The sequence below is a fragment of the Mauremys reevesii genome, unplaced genomic scaffold (assembly GCF_016161935.1).
Source record: "Mauremys reevesii isolate NIE-2019 unplaced genomic scaffold, ASM1616193v1 Contig110, whole genome shotgun sequence".
Classification (NCBI taxonomy): domain Eukaryota; kingdom Metazoa; phylum Chordata; order Testudines; family Geoemydidae; genus Mauremys; species Mauremys reevesii.
This window is the reverse complement of record NW_024100728.1, coordinates 148,542-169,058: the sequence shown is the minus strand read 5'-3', so window position 1 is coordinate 169,058 and position 20,517 is coordinate 148,542. Positions and strand designations below refer to the sequence as shown.

At 57.5% G+C, this 20,517-nt stretch overlaps 1 pseudogene; it reads right to left on the bottom strand.

The window, feature by feature from the left end:
* Positions 1-1,709: 1,709 nt before the first annotated feature.
* LOC120392714 lies at positions 1,710-16,806 on the bottom strand (annotated as a pseudogene).
* Positions 16,807-20,517: the final 3,711 nt, after the last annotated feature.

Genomic DNA, 20,517 nt, shown 5'->3' with positions numbered 1-20,517 from the left:
CACGTGATGTTGCCGGTTGGGTTGAAGCGAGACGAGGTGGGGGAGGTCAGATCTCTTACTGGCCCCACGTCTGTCGGTGGAGGGCACGAGGTGTCGCGCTTCACCCTGGCCTCAGAACTTTCCCATTGAAAATGGACACGTCCCAACGCGGCAAAGGAAGGAGCCGAACAGAACAGCCACATCGACTTCCTGAGCAATACGAGAAACAAGCCGTGAGAGTCTGTCCCACCTGGGCCTGGAGTCTCCTGGTTCCCTTCTCCAGACCGACGGAGACTCTCCAAAGCTGGGCCCTTCCACCAGCACTAGCTGGTCCGATCAAATAGATTCTGTCACCCACCTTGTCTCTCTCACAGCCCGGGGCCACGTGGCTACAACAGGACAGTCGACACTTTGTGTTTCAGTTCTAAAGCTTTATAGAGTGAGTCCAGCAGAGCCGCGCTGTGTCTGCGTCGTGCTGAAGCCTGGAATGTCCATTGAGTCAATGGGAAGTGACAAACAGCCCTTCCGTGGGGCAGAACCCCAGGGGAGTTAGGCACCGAAATCCCTTCCAGGCACTGGGCCTTAGCGCCTCCCTCCACCCTCCGATCCCTGCGCCGCCCCCTTGAATGCCCCATTTACGGGGCCACCGCTAAAAATCCAGATCCAGCAAACCTCTGAATTTGCAGCCTAATTCCCAGATTCTCAGCTCAGCCGGGGGTGGGGAGATCACCCAGCCTGGCCTCGTGTGTCGCCCAGGCCGTGGGGCTGCCCTGAATTCATAACGGGCTGAACTGGAGTGGCCCCTTAAGCAAAACATCCCATCTCCACGGCAGAATTGCCACCAGTGGAGAACAGGGTTTCCACCTTTGTAATGGCTGGTAACTGACCCCCAAAGCCCCACCCCCTGCTCCGCCTCTGCCCTCAGAGCCCCGCCCCCTTCTCAGCCTCTGCCCCCAGAGCCCCGCCCCCTTCTCAGCCTCTGTCCTCAGAGCCCCGCCCCCTTCGCAGCCTCTGCCCCCAGGCCTCATCCCTGCTCCACCTCTTCCCCCCAGATCAAAAAAAACAGACCCCAGGGTTGTCACATGGCCCCCGGACACACAAGCCGAAACCCAGCCTGTCCGGGTGAAAAACAGATGAGCGGCCTCCCTGACGGAGAACCTGCCCCAGCCCTGGGTAAATTGTTCCCAGGCTTAATTCCCCTCCCTGGTATAAATTCCCACCTTGTTTCCAGTCTGAATTTGTCGAGCTTCACCTTCCCGCCCGCTGGATCTTGGCCTGCTAGACGGAGCAGCCGCTCTCACCAGATCTCTGTCCCCGGGGGTATTTCTAGAGGGGACTGAGTCACCCCTCAGCCTTCTCCGTGTGACACTGGATAGACTGAGCGCCTGGCGTCTGACTCAGGCCTGGCTTCCCATCCTGGAGTCGTTCTCCTGGCTCTTCTCCGGCCCCTCCCCAAGTGATCTCTGTGCGTCTGGAACTGGGGGGCCGCGCAGCCGGACACAGAATTCTACCGGAGGTCGCCCCTGAATTTGGGGGGTCGGCTCTGGCCCAGGTCAGACCAGACAACCAAACTGGCCCCTTCTGGCCGTGGAAATCTGTTTGTCTCCTGTCTCCTCCTTGCCCCTCCGCTGCCTCGCGGGATCCCTGGCCGAGAAGCTGGCGCTAGCAGCAAGCATGTACAGCTGGCTGGCGGCCATGGGGGGAGGCGCCAGGTGAGCCGCAGCTGGATGCTAGCGCTTAATAGCAGCGTATTCACAGGTGAGGTCGCAGGTGAGGTCGGCGGCAGGCTCTGCTCTCCGGGTGGGAGGCTGCAGCTGGATGGCCGAGTACTGGACCTCGTCCGGGTCACCCTAGGGTGAAGAACAGTAATGACAACGCCCGGCTCTGATAGGGAGCTTTATAGCAGCAGAGCCCTCCCTCCAGTGCGCTCTCCTCTGCATGTCACCCCCCAGCCCCGTAACTCAGCCTCCCGCCCACCTCTGTACCCTCCAGCTGCTGGACGATGCCCCCTCCCCTGCCCAGCAGCTGTGCTCCCCCTGACCCAGAGCACCCAGCCCAGCCTGATCTCGCTGCCACCGCAGCTGATCTCACAGGGGCAGAGCTGGGATAGAACCCAGGAGTCCTGGCTCCCAGCCTCTGCCCCCCTCCCCCGGCTCTCACCCACTAGACCCCACTCCCCTCCTCGAGCCGGGGATAGAACCCAGGAGTCCTGGGCCCCGTGTACACAGAGGAATGAGTCGCTCACCTGCGGTACTTTGCCCCTGTTCATCGGCTGGCTGTAGATGTGGGATTGCTCGGTGCCATCCGGAGAGCCCGGGCACAGCTCGGTGGTCGCGCTGCCACGGAAGGAGAGAACGTTAGGGGGGTGGGGATGGCGTGAGGCATTTGGTTGCTAGCGCTGGGTCGGCTGCAGCGCTGTGGCTGGGGATTGGACAGGCTGCGTCGGTCGACAGCGCAGAACCCCTGTGGGTCAGTGGCTGGGGGGGACCCCTGGGCTAAAGCTCCCCAGAGCAGACATGAGTCATGGATTTGGGGAATGGGGCCTTTCCCCTCCAGGGGGCACTGGCTCCAATCCAGCCCCAGAGCGGGGGACTGGCTGGCTCGGGGGCAGGACAGGGAAGGGGGCACAGGGCCTTTCCCTTGTAGAGCAGTGGTCCCCAAACTGTGGGGCGCAGCACCCTGGGAGGGCCTGGGGGAACTTTCGGGGCAGCACAGCAGGGCCAGCTCCCATGGGGGGCAGCGAGGGAGCCCCACACAGCCCTGCTCTGCCCCAGCCGCAGCTCCTGCCCCAGCCCAAGCCCCAGCCCAGGCCTTGACCCCAGCTCCTGACTGTGGCTCTGGCCTCGCTCCCGGCAAGGGAGGGGGGTGGGGCGTGGACAGATTCCATTATGGGTCAGGGAGGGGGCGACTGACGTTTTTGGACCCGTCTAGGCAGTGCTGGCTCCGATCCAACCCCTGCCTCGAACAGGGCTCCTCCCTCCAGCAGGGACACACACACACACACACACACACAGACACACACACTCCCTCCCCTCCCCTCCCCTCCCCTCCAGGTGGAAGCGTATCAAGCTCCAACCCAGCCCCTGTGCAGTAGCTCCCAGCCAGGCCCTGCTGTTACCTGGGGGGCCCGGGTGGGGCCAGGCGGGCTGGCTGCCCCATGCCAGAGTGCTGGGCGTTCTCGTAGATGCGTTCAGACATCGGGGTCTCCCCCGGGTCCGGCTGGTGCTGCAAGGCAGGGAGAAGTGAGGCCGCGAGCCACTGCTCTGGGACTGCTCGGTGATGTGTAATAACAAAAGGGAAATGCACATAGAGCCCCCGATAAACTACCCAGGGGATTGGAAAGACCTTCTGTCCTGCTCCGCGGGAGGGGAATTTTATAATCCTGTTCAATGGAGGGGGAAACTGAGGGACAGAGCTCATCTAAAGTCAGGCAGTGACTCAGCAGCAGAGCTGGGGATAGAACCCAGTTGTCCTGGCTCCCAGCCCCATAGACGCACTTACCGCATTGCTGCTCATTCCCTGGCGTTTGCGCCGCATCTTACTGCAAATAAAGGAGACCAACAGCTCAGAGGCAAAACATCATCTGCTTCGGTTCGGGGGGGAAGGAACAGGACAAAGGCTCCCACAGAATAGAACCTCCTGCCTGGGCTCGACCCCTGCTCTCCTGACGACCAGCCCAGCCGTTTCACCAGGAGGCCACCCAGCCCTTCCCAGGCCCCTGCGGGTGTCAGGTATCTGTGTGGGACCCAACCACCACCATTCAATCGCCTCCCCCAAAGTGGGTTTCGATGCATCTGAATGGGCTCAGCAATTCTCAGTCCTGGATTGCGCGGGGTTCTTGGGCAAAGGCCAGGGGGAGGGGATGGCGATTGCCAGAGATCAGAGACATGGATTTGCCACAGCGCAAATACCTCCAAGCCATGACACCGACCAGCCCCACCAGCAGCAATAGGACAACCGCAACTGTAGGTCCTATGATGTACGCGGGTGCCCACACAGAGGGGGTGACTGAAAAGGAGAAAGGAGGGTTATTGGATCAACCCTGTAGCAGATTTTTGAACCCCTTTTGCTGATGGGTGGCAGCTGGGTAACAACCACACAGTGAGGCTGCCTGGGGATGGATCATGACACGTGGTGCTAGGATGCAGCCACCTCTGGGGCAAGGCAGCTGGGTAACAGCCACACTGCAACACCACACAGGGACAGCTCGCCGGGCCTGAGATGCAGCTATGGGGCGGGGAAGCTTGGGAACAGCCACACAATACTGCATGGGGGTAGCCTGCACCAGAGCTACCTGAGAGGCAGCCACGTCTGGGGCAGGACATCTGGGGAACAGCAGCACATAACATTGCATGGAAACAGCTAGGCAGGTGCTGAAATGCAGCCAGCTCTGGGGTGGGGCAGCTGGGGAACAGCCACACATAACGCTGCCCAGGGACAGCTCATCTGGTGCTGAGGTGCAGCCACCTCTGGGGGGTGCAGGAAGTGGGGGAAAAGCCCTGATGCCCTCTCCCACCCGGCATGGGTGACTCACACTCCACAGTGAGGTTGAAGGCGGAGCTGCGCTGGCCGTACTGGTTCTCCGCCACACACCAGTACTCCCCGTCGTCCTCATGGGTCACGGCGGGGATCTCCAGCAGCAGCTCGCTCTTGTACACCACCGTGGCCACAATCTGCTTCTCCTTGAAGATGGTGATGATGGGCTCAGGGTTGCTCTCCGTGGTGCACAGGATAGTCACTGACTCCCCCTCCACCGCCACCACCGAGGAGTTCACCGACGGCTTCCGCGGGGCATCTGCAAGGGGAGGGCAGGGGTTCACTGACCCACAGACCCAGAACTATAATCACTAGGCCCCACTCCTCTGCCAGAGCCAGGATAGAACCCAGGAGTCCTGGCTCCCAGCTCCCTCCTACTCTAACCACTACACCCCACTCTCCTCCCAGAGCCAGGATAGAACCCAGGAGTCCTGGCTCCCAGCCCCCTCCCACTCTAACCACTAGATCTCAGTCCCCTCCCAGAGCCGGGCTAGAACCCAGGACTCCGGGCTCCCAGCCCCTCGCCTCTGCTCTGACCACTGGACCCCACTCCCCTCCCGCCCAGGCACTCACACATGACGGTGAGGGCCCGGGAGCGGTTCACCCGCCCGCACACGCTCGGCCACGCAGGTGTAGATCCCGTCCTGCGCGTGGGTGACGTTGTCCAGCTCCAGCGTCAGGTTGGTGGACGGCTCCTCCCGCAGCACGGCCTCCTCCTTGAACCACGCCAGCAAGGCCATGGGGTTGCTGTCCGCCACGCACACCAGCACCACGGGCGAGCCCTCCGTGACCTCCACGGACGAGTTCACCTGCAGGATCCGGGGCACGTCTGCGGTGGGGGAGGCAGAGCTGAGCCTTAGCCTGTGGGACTCCCTGCTGCTGGAGGTCAGCGGGGTTAATCCATGGGACTCCCTGCCACTGGGTGTTTGGGGGTCTAGGCCACGCTACTGGGTATTAGTGGGGTTAATCCACGGGACTCCCTGCCACTGGGTGCCAGCAGGGTTAACCCGCAGGGCTCCTCTTGCACTAAGCACTAGCCCCCACTCCCCTCCCGGTGCCAGGGCCAGAACCCAGCAGGCTGAGGGGGGCGGTGCTGGCGACTCACACTTGACGTCCAGGCTGGCGAAGGCCTCGAAGAGGAAGGTGGTGTTGGGGTAGGTGACCTGGCAGCCCAGCTCGTGTCCGTCGTTCTCCCGCGAGGGCTGGAACTTCAGCAGGGACACCTGGCTCCAGGTGCCGCTCTCCTCCTCCAGCTGGCCGAAGACAGCCTGATCCTCCAGCGCCTCGTGGTTCAACCAGCTCACCACGGGCTTCATGGTGGGGCAGTTATCCGGCACCACGCACCGCAGCTCCGCCTCCGTCCCCACCACCACCACAGCCGGGGGCACAATGGTGGGTTTGTCTGGCGAGGGAAGAGGCTGGGTGAAGCCAGGGACTCGGGCTCCGACCCACTGGACCCCACCCCCCTCCTGGAGTCAGGGATAGAACCCAGGAGTCCTGGCTCCCAGTCCCCCCACCCCACCGCTTTAACCACTAGACCCCACTCCCCTCCTGGAGCTGGGGATAGAACCCAGGAGTTCTGGCTCCCAGTCCCCCCACCCCACTGCTTTAACCACTAGACCTCACTCTCTTCCCAGAGCCATAGAGAGAACCCAGGAGTCCGGGCTCCCAGCCTCCCTCTCCTCTAACCACTAGACCCCACTCCCCTCCCAGAGCCAAGGGTAGAACCCAGGAGACCTGGCTCCAAGTCCCTCCACCCCAGCACTGTAACCACTAGACCCCACTCCCCTCCTGGAGCCAGGGATAGAACCCAGGAGTCCTGGCTCCCAGTCCCCGCCTCCCTGGCTTTAACCATTAGACCCCACTCCCCTTCCAGAGATAAGAAGAGACCCAAATGCGCCCTGATACAGCAGTAGGGGGTGCTGAGCTCCATGGCACAGGGTGCATGATTCACTGGGGGGGGGCCTCTCTCATCACTGTTAATTCTGAGCCCCTAGCGGGACAAGGGCCCTGTGCCCCGTTTCCCCCCCACCCGAGCCAGCCAGTCCCGTGCCCTGAAGCTGGATGGCAGCCGGCGCCCCTAGAGGGAAAGGCCCCGTGTCTCAGTCCCCGATTCAGCCATCCAAGGGGCCTGGCCCCAGCGCCCCCCACTCACCGACGATCTCCAGGTTGCTGTGCTCCGAGTACGTGTACTGGTTGTAGCCGCCCAGGTCCACGCGGAAGAAGTACTTCCCCGCCAGCTCGGGGCTGAGCCGGCTGAGCTGCAGGGTGCAGTTGTGGGCCTGGAGGTCGCCCAGCAGGCGGGAGCGGCCCTGGAAGCTCTCGTGAACGATGCTGGTGCGCGACTTGTACACCACGGGCGGGTAGTTCCGGGGGTAGGGGCTGTTGAAGTACCAGATGCCGTGCACGGTCGAGGGGCGCAGCTCGTCTGGGTAGTCGAAGCGGCACGGGATGGCCACGCACGTGCCCTCGAAGGCCATAATGGTCTGCGGCATCCACGCGCTCCACGGCCCACCCAGGGTGCCTGGCGGGCAGACGGGAGTGACAGGTGCTGGGCGGTGGGGACAGGAACCCGCACGCCCGTCTCCTTTGCCCCCAACCTCTCCTGCCACGGTCCGGTCTCCTTCCCGTCGGTTTCCCCACTGCCCTCTTCTCTGCCCAGCTGCCAAACCTGCCAGTCCCTGCTTTGTTACCCGTCTGTCCAGCCCTCTCTGTCCAGCTCTCCCTCTCTAACCATCCATCCATTTCCATCCCTCTCTCCCTCTCTGCACCTATCCATCCATCCCTCCCTATCCATCCCTCCCTCTCTAACCATCCATCCATTTCCATCCCTTTCCCTCTCTCTGCACCTATCCATCCATCCCTCCCTATCCATCCCTCCCTCTCTAATCAACCATCCATCCATCCCTCCTTGCACCTATCCATCCATCGCTCCCTATCCATCCCTCCCTCTCTAACCATCCATCCATTTCCATTCATCCCTCCCTGCACCTATCCATCCATCCCTCTTTATCCATCCATCCAAACCTGCCAGTCCCTGCTTTGTTACCCGTCTGTCCAGCCCTCTCTGTCCAGCTCTCCCTCTCTAACCATCCATCCATTTCCATCCCGCTCTCACTCACTGCCCCTATCCATCCATCCTCCTATCCATCCCTCCTCTCTAACCATCCATCCATTTCCATCCCTTTCCTCTCTCTGCACCTATCCATCCATCCCTCCCTATCCATCCCTCCCTCTCTAATCAACCATCCATCCATCCCTCCTTGCACCTATCCATCCATCGCTCCCTATCCATCCCTCCCTCTCTAACCATCCATCCATTTCCATTCATCCCTCCCTGCACCTATCCATCCATCCCTCTTTATCCATCCATCCCTCCTGCCACCTATCCATCCATCCCTCCCTATTCATCCCTCCCTCTCTAACCATCCATCCATTTCCATCCTTCCCTCCCTCCCTGCACCTATCCATCCATCCCTCTTTATCCATCCATCCCTCCCTCCACATATCCATCCATCGCTCCCTATCCAGCCCTTCCTCTCTAACCATCCATCCATTTCCATCCCTCTCTCCCTCTCTGCACCTATCCAGCCATCCTCCCTATTCATCCCTCCCTCTCTAACCATCCATCCATTTCCATCCGTCCCTCCCTCCCTGCACCTATCCATCCATCCCTCTTTATCCTTCCATCCCTCCCTCCACCTATCCATCCATCGCTCCCTATCCAGCCCTTCCTCTCTAACCATCCATCCATTTCCATCCCTCTCTCCCTCTCTGCACCTATCCATCCATCCCTCCCTATCCATCCCTCCCTCTCTAACCATCCATCCATTTCCATCCATCCCTCCCTCCCTGCACCTATCCATCCATCCCTCTTTATCCATCCCTCCCTCCCTCCACCTATCCATCCATTGCTCCCTATCCATCCCTCCCTCTCTAACCATCCATCCATTTCCATCCCTCTCTCCCTCTCTGCACCTATCCATCCATCCCTCCCTATCCATCCCTCCCTCTCTAATCAACCATCCATTTCCATCCATCCCTCCCTGCACCTATCCATCCCTCCCTCCCTATCCATCCCTCCCTCTCTAACCATCCATCCATTTCCATCCATTCCTCCCTCCCTTCACCTATCTATCCATCCATCCATCCCTCCCTCCACCTACCCAACCCTCTCTCCCTCCACCTGTCCAGCCATCCATCCCTTTCTATCCATCCATCCATCTCTATCCATCCATCTCTCCCTCCACGTATCCATCCCTCTCTCCACCTATCCCTCCATCCATCCCTTCCTCCACCTATGCATCCATCCCTTTCTATCCATCCATGATCCATCCATCTCTATCCATCCATCTGTCCCTCTCTCCACTTATCCATCCATTCCTCCCTCCCACAAAACATTTATCCACACATCCATCCAATAAACTGTTTATCCACCCACCCATCCAACCATTTAGCCATCCATCCATCCATCCATCCATCCACCCATCCAAACAATCCCCCATTTATCCATCCACCTACCACCCAATCATCTGAACAACCAACCATTTGTCCATTTAACCATCCACCCAGCCAACCTACCCTCTATCCAGCCAGCCATCCCCCACCCCCATCCAATCATCCATTCATCTATCCCACCATCCAGCCATCCCTGCTTTCATCTCTCTCTAGTTATTTCTCAGACATTTGGCAGCACCGTATCTAAACACCATCCAAGCCACAGGTGCAATTCAACCTATATAAAATTACAGTTCTGACCCTCATGGCCTCCTCATTGACTCGTCCCAACGGCTCCTGCTCCGGCGAGGACACCAAGCAAGGCTGCCTGTAGGGTCCCCCCAGCAGGATCCCTCGTCCTGTGAGTGCAGCCCAAACCTGAGGCCTTTGGGGACCCTCTTCCGGCAGAGCTAGTTCAGGGCTATTCCCATGCTGGGAACATGAGACCTGAATGAACACGCACCTGACCCTGGAACTCCTCCCGTGCCTCAGTTTCCCTGCTGACCCAACCACCAGCTTTCAGCGCCCAGTTAGAACCCGGATCCTACTCCCCAAGCTCTCATCATGGAGAGCATCCCTCTGTTTCCCCCCAGTGTGGAGAGCTCCCCCAAACACCCACCCACAGCCCCCCACCTTGGAGGACACATCCCCCATCAGGGAGTGGGTAGCTTGTTCTCCCGGGACTAGCCAACCCTCAGTCCAGGGATACAATAGAGCTAGACAAGGTCCAGCAAACTCAGCTCACGCAACAGGAAAATCTGACCCGCCGACGGTGAGCTGATTGGCAGGGCTGGAAAACCAATCAGATGCACCATCCCGCCTGCTTGGCTAAGTCAGTGTGATGACGCAGGGCGAGTGGACAGTTCATGCATTGAGGGGTATGAGCCACCTACTCCCATTTGGTTCGGTGAGCAACAGCTCAGGCTGTCAGCTCCCGCGAGCCCCGGGTTCAAACCCACCCTCTGGAGCCAGGGCTGTGAAAGACAGGAAATGGGGCTGTGGCTTGCTTCCTTGGGGTCCCTCAGTACCTCCAAATAGGATGCCCAAGATGAGCAGAGCCCCAGCAGCCTTCATCTTCTCAGGGGCGGCGAGGTTGTGTGAACTGGGGAGAGAGAAAAGGGGCTTAGAGGAGGTGTGGTTGGTGTTTTCTCATCTCACCCCCAGGGCAAATGTGACCTGACCCATTAGAGAGCACTATGCGAACGGTGGGTCTGATCCCACCCAGCAGGGGGCAGCATGCACCCAAACAGATCAGATTTATTCCTCCCAGCAGAAGGTGCTGGGGCCTTCAAACAAACAGTCGGGGAGAGACCAGGGCAAATGGGCACCAAAGCTAGAGGCCATTCGGTGCAAGCAGCAAGTGCTGTGATGCCCCCTAAGGGCCATGCTGGGGATAGGACCCAGGAGTCCTGGCTTCCCCTCCCACACCCCACCCTCTGCAATCAGAGCCTCCCCCTACAGAAGTAAGGATGAAATTAACTGGAGAGAAACTTTCCAGGGTGGATCTCAGGGGACAGTTCTCCCAATGCAGAGGTGTGCGGGGAGCCTCTGAGGTTGGGGAATCACGTCCCAACAAGGGAAAGGAAGTGGGGTCTAGTGGTTAGAGTGGGGGGGGGCAGGGGGTTGGGAGCCAGTTCTGTTCCTGGCACTGGAAGGGTAGTGGTGTCTAGTGGTTAGAGCAGGGGGGGAAGGGTGGTGGGAGCCAGTTCTGTCCCTGGCACTGGAAGGGTAGTGGTGTCTAGTGGTTAGAGCAGGGGGGGAAGGGTGGTGGGAGCCAGTTCTGTCCCTGGCACTGGAAGGGTAGTGGGATCTAGGGGTTAAAGGGGGGGGCTTGGGAGCCAGGACTTCTGGGATCTCTTCCTGACACTCAGGAGATTTAACCCCAGGCCTGAGTAGGTGTTGCCCATCCCCGGTTGCCCCACGGGCTCTTAGCTGTGACTGCAACAGGGCAGGGAGATCCCTGGCCCAGGGGTGGAGAAATGCAACCTCAACCCAACTCAAGCAAACATGGGAACGGTTGCTGCTGTTCTCACAATGGCCACATGATGGCAGTGGGGCCTCGCAGAAAAGCCGCCACATTCACACACAGTAAAATAGTAGCAGAGCCAAGGAGAGAACCCAGGAGTCCTGGCTCCCAGCCCCTCCCGCCCAAGCCCCCAGTCCCCCCCACCCCTCTCAGAGCTGGGGGGAGAACCCAGGAGTCCTGGTTCCCAGCCATCCTGCCTTAACCTCAAAGACAGTCCCCCAGGGACACAGACGCTCCCCTATTAGCCAGCACAACTCCCAGGCTGACCGGTTCTGACTCCGAAGTTGTGGCGGCTGCTCTGGGCTCCGATGGGCCAGCAGAGCTGGGGGGCACCGTGGGGAGCTAGCGATGGAGCACCCCTGAGAGACACAACGGCCTTGAGGGCCCAGATCACCATGACACAGGGCCTGGAGGGGGTGGTTAGGGCCGACTCTACCCAGAGCTCCATAGGCCTAGACCTTGAGTAGCCCCATGGCATGGGGGGAAGGAGAAAAGGGGTCTATGGGGCCAGCCCTACCCAACCCTAGACTCTGAGTAGCAACCAAGACCTGGGGGAGGGGATAGAGAGGTCTGTGGGGCCAACCCTACTCAGGCCTAGGCCCCATGACATGGGGAGAAGGGGGTGAGAGGCCTATGGGGAGAGGTCAACCCCACTCAGGCCTGGACTATGAGTAGGGTGGCCAGGCATCCAGTTTTTGACCAGAGCGCCCGGGCGAAAAGGGACCCTGGTGGCTCTGGTCAGCACGGCTGACTGGGCCGTTAAAAGTCCGGTCGGCGGCGCAGCGGGGCTAAGGGAGGCTCCCTGCCTGCCCTGGCCCCGCGCCGCTCCCGGAAGCGTCTGGCAGGTCCCTACAGCCCCGAGGTGCAGGGGCGACCAGGGAGGTTCCCTGTGCTGCCCCTGCCCCCAGCCACGGCTCCACAGCTCCCATTGGCCAGGAACCGTGGCCAATGGGAGCTGTGGGGGCGGTGCTTGCGGCGCAGGCAGCTCGCAGAGCCCCCTGACCCCTCTGCCTAGGGGCCGCTGCTGCAGGGACGTGCCGGCCACTTCCGGGAGCAGCGCGGAGCCAGGGCAGCAGGGACCCTGCCTTAGCCCCACTGCGCCGCCGACCGGGAGCTGCCTGAGATAAGTGCCGCCCGCGCACCGATACCCCTCGCTGCCCCAGCCCTGAGCCCTCTCCTGGAGCCTGCACTCTGCACCCCCTTCCACACCCCAACCCCCTGCCCCAGCCCGGAGCCCCCTGCTGCACCCCAAACCCCTCATCCCCAATCCCACCCTAGAGTCCTCACCCCTCCTGCACCCCAATCCCTGCCCCAGCCCGGAGCCCCTCCTGCACCCCAAACCCTCATCCCCAATCCCACCTGAGTCCTCACCCCTCCTGCACCCCAAACCCCTGCCCCAGCTCGGAGCCCTCCTGCACCCCAAACCCCTCATCCCCAATCCCACCCTAGAGTCCTCACCCCTCCTGCACCCCAACCCCTGCCTCAGCCCTGAGCCCCCTTCTGCACCCCAAACCCTCATCCCCAATCCCACCCTACAGTCCTCACCCCTCCTGCACCCCAACTCCCTGCCCCAGCCCAGAGCCCCCTCCTGGAGCCTGCACTCTGCACCCCTTCCACATCCCAACCACCTGCCCCAGCCCGGAGCCCCTCCTGCACCCCAAACCCTCATCCCCAATCCCACCCTCGAGTCCTCACCCCCTCCTGCACCCCCCGCCCCTGCCCCAGCCCGGAGCCCCCTCCTGCACCCCAAACCCCTCATCACCAATCCCACCCTAGAGTCCTCGCCTCCTGCACCCCAACCCCCTGCCCCAGCCCAGAGCCCCCTCCTGCACCCCAAACCCCTCATCCACAATCCCACCCTAGAGACCTCACCCCCTCCTGCACCACAACCCCCTGCCCCAGCCCAGAGCCCACTCCTGAACCCCTCATTTCTGGCCCCACCCCAGAGCCTGCACCCCAAGCCCAGTGAAAGTGAGTGAGGGTGGGGGAGAGCGAGCGACAGTGGGAGGGTGGATGCAGTGAGTGGGGGATGGGGCCTCTTTGAAGGGGCGGGGCAGGGGTGTTTGGGGACTTCTCAGCTCTGGGAGCTAGTGGGTTAAAGGAGGAGTAGTTGGGAGTCAGGGCTCCTGGGTTCTATTCCCAGATCAGCAAAGGGAAATTTATTTTCAGACCCACTTGGACCCCAGGGCCACCCGGGGGGGGCAGGTGGGGCAATTTGCCCCAGGGCCCACAGGGGCCCCCACGAGAGTTTTTTGGAGCCCCTGGAGCAGGGTTCTTCACTCGGCCCTGGAGCTTCTTCTGCTCCAGGTCTTCGGCGGCAATTCAGCAGTCGGGGGTCCTTCCGCCCCGAGACCCACCGCTGAAGTGCCGGGTCTTCAGCAGGGGGGACCCCATGCCGCCGAAAACCCCAGCCCCCCTGAATCCTCTGGACGGCCCTGCCGGACCCTCAGACCCTTCCTGGCCAGTTAGAATCATAGAAGATTAGGGTTGGAAGAGACCACAGGAGGTATCTAGTCCAAGCCCCTGCTCAAAGCAGGACCAATCCCCAACTAAATCATCCCAGCCAGGGCTTTGTCAAGCCAGGCCTGAAAAACCTCTAAGGAAGGAGATTCCACCACCTCCCTAGGGAACCCATTCCAGTGCTTCACCACCCTCCTAGGGAAATAGTGTTTCCTAATATCCAGCCTAAACCTCCCCCACTGCAACTTGAGACCATTGGTCCTTGTTCTGTCATCTGCCACCACTGAGAACAGCCGAGCTCCATCCCATCATCCAGATCATTAATAAAGATGTTGAACAAAACCGGCCCCAAGACAAACCGCTGGGTACTCGGCTTGATACCGGAGATACTGTCTTAAAGAGATACCAGCCATTTTCACTAATATGTTAGACTCAAGGTTTTTTGTTCTTCCCTTGCCAACCTCTGTTTCCACATGGAATCAGATGTCAAGTCCACTAAGAGATTACAGGACATATGCAGAATATCTAGAGATGAGAGTTTTCCTGCCATCCCCTGTATTCTCAAGAGATTAACTGCACAACTCTCCTCCTGCTCTGCAGATTCAGCTGTTCAGCCTTCCTGAACCTGAGATACAGACAGTTTACTCAAAGAATCGACATGGACACAGTCCTGTCCCAACACCATTGTCTCCCTCACAAGCTGGTTAAGCTTATGGGGCTGTTTAAACTCCCTAACAATTTTTATTCCATCTGAAATCTCCTCAAAGCTCCCCACACTGGATTCTTTCAAAGCAAATTCAGTGGATTCATTTTCATTTGAAAGACTTTGGCCACTAGGCACCAACACATTTTCCCCAGAAGAGAGACTGTTTACTCTCAACAATGGCCCTTTAAGGGTCAATGGAAACAATTCCCTTTTCACCGACTTTAAAGACTTCACTAAGGCCTTGGCTACACTGGCAACAGCGCTGCAACCTTCTCGCTCAGAGGTGTGAAAAAACACCCCCCTGAGTGCAGCAAGTTACAGCGCTGTAAAGCGCCAGTGTAAGCACTGCCCCAGCGCTGGGAACGCGGCTCCCAGCGCTGTAAGCTAATCCCCACGGGGAGCTGGAGTACCTGCAGTGCAGGGAGAGCTCTCTTCCAGCGCTGGCGCCGCGACCACACTCGCACTTCAAAGCACTGCCGCGGGTGCGCTCCCACAGCAGTGCTGTACAGCTGCAAGTGTAGCCATACCCAAAGGAATTCCTTTTCTTTTGCAATATCCTCCACTGCAACAGGTTCTTTCTGAGCTTTATTTAGGTCCAGAACCAACTTTGGCACAACAGACAAATCACCAAACTCTTTCTGAGTTTCACATACATCCAGAATCACCTCTGGCCCATCAGGAGGATTTTCACACAACCCCCTTTCAGGTAAACTGCTAGACTTCATAGTCAAATGATTAGAAGCTCTCTTCCTGGTTATGTTTCCACACTGTCAGTGGGTAACGCAGTCAAATCACCTTCATGTTTTCCTTGTGCCCTGGCTATGATATCACCCTGATCAGACAAGGTTGTCATATCTTTACCCAGCAACACACTAGCAACAGGCAAAATAGAAGCACCAGAATCGCTTGGTCTTTGGCAGCTATTTAGGACATCAACTGGATGCAACTTAGCTACAATATCATCATCCTTAGCAGAAACAAATTCAGGACCACGTCCTTCCTGGGCTTTAGTTGTATCCAGAATCAGCTCTGGGTTAACTGATAAATCTACAACCATCATAGGCTGACAGGCTTCTTCTGTCTGCTTTACAGATAGAAAAGAGCTGGAGAAACAAACATTCCCCTTTAGCAGACACACAGCTTGGGATCTCCTTTCCCTTGTCCCGGGACTGGGGTAGCTCCCTTCATAGGCAAGTCATTACCACAACAGACACAGGGACGTTTCCTCCACTGTCACAATTCTCCACACTGGTAACAGGTAAGGGGCAGGGATACTCATGTTCCACTGTCCTGGCCTTCCCTAGCTGCTGATTAGACAAAGCCATCAGCTCCCAAGGCTGCCTAGGCTCATCTGAACTTTCTTTGTCTTCCCCTCCCTTAACAGATAAACTGCTGCTTTCCACAAATAGTGTCTTATTACACTGAGCTGCTTTAAGCACATCCCCTTTACCTGGGCCAGGCTGACTTCCCCAAGATTTACTAGCCAATATTCCATCACCCATAATAAATTACCCTTTTCTTCCTTGGTCAGGGCTTTAACCTGATCACCAACTTTAATTTGCTCTAGAGACACATCTCCCTGAGCCTTATCTAATGGCAGATTCACTTCTGAGATACCAAACAGACAATTAGGATTTTTCCCCACACATGCACTGCTTCTTTGCACAGATAAACAGCCGTCTTCCTCAGACCAACCTTTGGAGAAACCCTCCATAGGCAAATCCTTGCCTCTAGCAGACACAGGTTCAGGATTATTTCTTTCCTGTGACTGGTTTCTGTCATCAGCCTGACTGAACTGTTTTAATATCATCCCCAATGAAAAGATCCTTAGGCAATAACTTCAGCGATAACGTCGTGTTTAACACCATTCCAGTCCAGGTGGAGTCTGGCTAACGGCACACGTACAGGAAACTCATAGAGGATCACAATAGTCACACTCGGATTTGGTAAATATTCTTCCTCTTTGACAAAATCTGTTTTAACACGAGTGATGTTAGAAGCTGTAATTTGCCCTAAACAGCTTTTCCCATCGACGTTTACATTCTCTGCACAAGTTGTGGGGTTACCTTCACCTGAGATCTCAGTAAAAGCATTTACATAAAAGGTGGCAGCGTTGGGGTAAATTTGGTTACACGCAGACAACTGCTTAGAGTCAAACAACATCCCAACATTGTTACAAGCTGGAGAGATTCGATCCCCACCTTTGCTGTTGAGAGGAGCTGGTTTTTCAGGATGAGACAGTTCCTGTTGTTCCTTTACTCTGTTGAGTTGGAGCTTAAGTCTGTCCACTTTTGCCTTAGCTTCTCTTTCCTTCAATCGACCATCTGCCATTCTCTGTTCATGTTCAAACCCAGGGGTTCCCTCTCAGCAGCTTCTCCTTCCATAGCAGCTATTTTTTGCTTTTGTTCAAGTTCTAGCTGCTGGTTTCTCACTGCAACATTTTGCTGAGTCTGCTTCCTTATCCCTGGCAATTAATAGATTTTTCACTTCCCTCTCTGTAAGCACAATTCTTCCAGGCTTTTCTGTCCGGATCTTGATCGGGGGTCACTCGCTGTAACTGATTTTTAACCCTTAAACTCTCCAATATCAACATTAAATTTTGACAATGTAACCCCTTTGGGGTTAGAGCGCATGGCCCCTTTAAATCTTTTTTTTTAGGGGGGAGTGGGACCAGTAAGAGAAAGGACGGAAACTCAGGGTGTGGCTCTGGAGCTCTTGGGGAGAGAAGGGCTGCAGCCCGCAGGCCCTTGCAAAGGAAGCAGCAGAGAACTTGCCTGAAGCCGGGGAAGACCAGGGCGGCCGATCGGGACACCCCAGGACAGGAGCCAGGAGGAGCCCGGTGCCAGGGAGGAATCGCCCGAGAAGGACAGGCCGGAGCTAGACGCAAACCTGTTCTCCTGCTCCCCCTATATGTTTTCTTGTTCGTTTGTTTTTCTATGTAAATAAATATTTTCCTTTGTTGTGTTCATTGTACTTTTCCTGGGGGGGGGGTCGCTCTGGGGGGGTTGGAACAGCTGCCCCTGGGGTGGAAGGGATTTCTCCTGCTGCGTTCCTGCGCGCACCCTCTCTTGGCCATTGCTGCCTGCAGAGCAGACTCCATCTTGGTCACAAGGGCGCTAAAGTTACACTTGGTGGCCCGTACAGGGACTTTGCAGTACACACACGCACTCACCTACGTTGGGCACCCTGGGCTCTCCTTCCCAGAGCAAAAAAACTCCTAAGTAACTTTCATCTCAGTTAAAAATAAAATGGAGAGGGGATTACTCGAAGACCTGTGCCGAGGGGCACGAATCCCAGTAACCAAAGCTGTGCTGGCGGCGGGGTTCCCTAAAGAGATGGACCCAAATAGAATTGAGGAAAGCCTAGATGCAGCTGAAATACCGGGGAGAGTGAACGTCCACACCCCGTATTTACAACCACAAAGTGAGAAGTACCGGCGAGGCGTGTTAGAGGCCTGCCACGATCGAATGGGGCATCTGGGAGTTGAGTGATTGAAGGCCCTAGTTAAGGCAAAACTCCATTGGCCCCAGATGGAGCATGACATCGTCCACCATGTTCGCACCTGCACCAGATGTATCCAACAAAAGACCCTGCCTCGGCAGGCGGCCCCTCTTGACAGCATCACGAGTTCTGCACCCACGGAACTTGTCTTTATGGACTTTCTATCATTAGAGCCTGACCGCCAGGGCACTGCAAATATCTTGGTGGTCACGGACGATTTTACTCGTTATGCTTATCCCACCAAAGATCAAAAAGCTTCCCCGGTTGCCAAAATCCTGTGGAAAAAGTTCTTGGTTCACCATGGGTTGCCTGCCAGACTACACTCAAATCAGGGACGGGATTTTAAAAGTCAGTTAATAAAAAAGCTTTGTAAGATCATGGGGATCAAGAAACCACACATCACCCCTAATCATCCACAAGGGAATCCACTGCCAAAACGATTCAGCCGCACACTACTGAACATGCTGGGAACTCTGGAGCCTCAGCAGAAAAAATACTGAAGCCAGCAGGTGGAGCATTTGGTACATGCGTATAACTGCACGCAACACGATGCAACTGGGTTCACACCACACATGCTAATGTTCGGTCGAGAAGCCCGGCTGCCGGTCAATCTCTGTTTTGACGTGTCTTCAAATGGGGCACTCCCAGAAACATACTTAGGGTACGTAACTCGCCTAAAAGATCAACTGAAGGAGGCGTATCGGATAGCTACACAAGCAGCTGGTCACCAGAATAAATAAAAATAAAACGCAGTATAATCAGCAAGTGAGGCAACAGAAAATTCAGGCTGGTGACCAATTTTTGACCCGAAATCTCGGACTACGGGGAAAACTCAAAATTGCAAATCGTTGACAGTCACACCCATACATTATAAAAAAACAAAAACCTTGGGGATCTACCAGTGTATCAAATACATCCTGAGGGCAGTTACGGCCCCACCAGAACTCTCCACCGGAATCATCTGTTCCCTGTAGGACAAGTATTGTTTCCCCATAAGGATGTTTCCACAGATTCTGAGCCTCCCGGCCCCACGAGTCGGACACGGTCCCGACAACAGAAATGTACCTGTCCTCTGCAAATGCCCAGCTCCTCGGAGAGTGAGGATGAAATGTGGTTTGGCAAACAACCAGTTTGGAAAGCCCCGACCCTAATGGATCCTCTAGTTGTCGCACAAAGAGATGGTGAAGGGGAAGAACCCACACTGAGCACTCTCAAGACCCCACTGTCCAGAGCTGGGGGGACCCCCAAGAATATGATGAGGAAGGTTCAGTGCAGGCAGAGAACCCTGTACCGCAAACAGCCACTTTAAACCCAGATGCCCTCAAATTCGTGCCTCAAGGACCCATCATCTTGCCTCCATGTTCAGTGGTGTCACCTCAGCCAACACCCGACAGCCAGCCTAGACGTTCCTCTAGGGAAGGGAAGCCCAGGTGTGTGCTGACGTATGATTGTTTAGGGGAACCCAGTGACCTACAGATCCCTGGGGTGCCACGGGGGGCCAGCTGCCTCCTGGGAAACCTGTTCCACCCCTCGGGGGCCTGTGGGATGGATGATGGAAATGCTCCTAACCATTCGGGGCCCTAGGTCTCCTGCTGCGGGTCCATGGTTTAGAGTTACCCACCTTCATGGGGACATCAAGGATTCTTTCTTTTTTGGGGGGGGAGAGTATAACCCCTTTAAATCTTTTTCCTGGGGGCGGGGGGAGCAGTAAGAGAAAGGAGGGAAACTCAGGGGTGTGACTCTGCAAAGCCCCACAGAGCGACCCCCTCCCCACTGAACTAGCTACAGCCTCCCTCCTTGCTCCCAATGCAGAGTCACAAGCCCCCAGTGCTCCCAGCCCCAGGCAGCTCTGGGCAGCCGTGATCCTGGGTCCAGCTCCGGCCTGTCCTGCTCGGGCGATTCCCCCCGGCACAGGCTGCTCCGAGCTCCTGTCCTGGGCTGTCCCCGATCGGCCCTCTCCTGCCCAGGCTTCAGGCAGGTTCTCTCAAAGTGAAGCAGAACTGGGACCTCAGTCTTGTGACACAAACTTCCCCTGATGAACTTGAAGCAGCTCTGAGATGACGGAATCAGGACCCAAGGATCTTTTATACAATCTCACGTCCTCTTGGACAAGGTGTCCAGCCCTGGTATGGGGCCGTATCCCCAGGGCTTCCTCCCTGGAGACACCATCTTCCTGGAGCCTCCCCAGGCTCAGTCCTTACTGCAGCGTCACAGTGTGAGAGGGAGCCCAGGCTGGCTAGCCAGAGGGCTCAGCGGTGCCCCAGTTCCAGGTTGCACCCCAGGGAACCCATCACAGTGTCTGGGAGTCAGGACTCCTGGGTTCTATACCCAGCTTGGGGAGGGGAGTGGGGCCTAGTGGGTTGGAGCAGTGGGGCTGGGAGCCAGGACTCCTGGGTTCTATTCTTGGTTCTGCCCCTTTGCCCCTGGGAACCCTCCTCTCGCTCCGAGGGCTGAGCGGCTCCTCAGATGCTTTGAGATCCCAGCTGGTCAGTGCTAGAACAGAACCAAGCCTCATCCCTTCACCAGGGTCTCTCAGAGCACGGGGTTCGTGGGCCTTCGAACTCTGACCCAGCAGGCCTGTTTGGTCTGTGGCTGGGGCGTCTCTGGGGCTGGATGGGGTTAAAAGGAACAGGCACCACCACACACACACCCCATTGTAATCAGCGCTGGGGCTGAGCTTTCGCAATTTCCGGAGAAAGGGGAAGATTCTCTGCCACAGGCAGACAACAAAGTGAAAGGCTCCCAGGGGAAAAATGGTGCGTGGAGCCAGAACCCCCGAGTCCTGACACTCAGCCCCCTGCTCTAACCACTA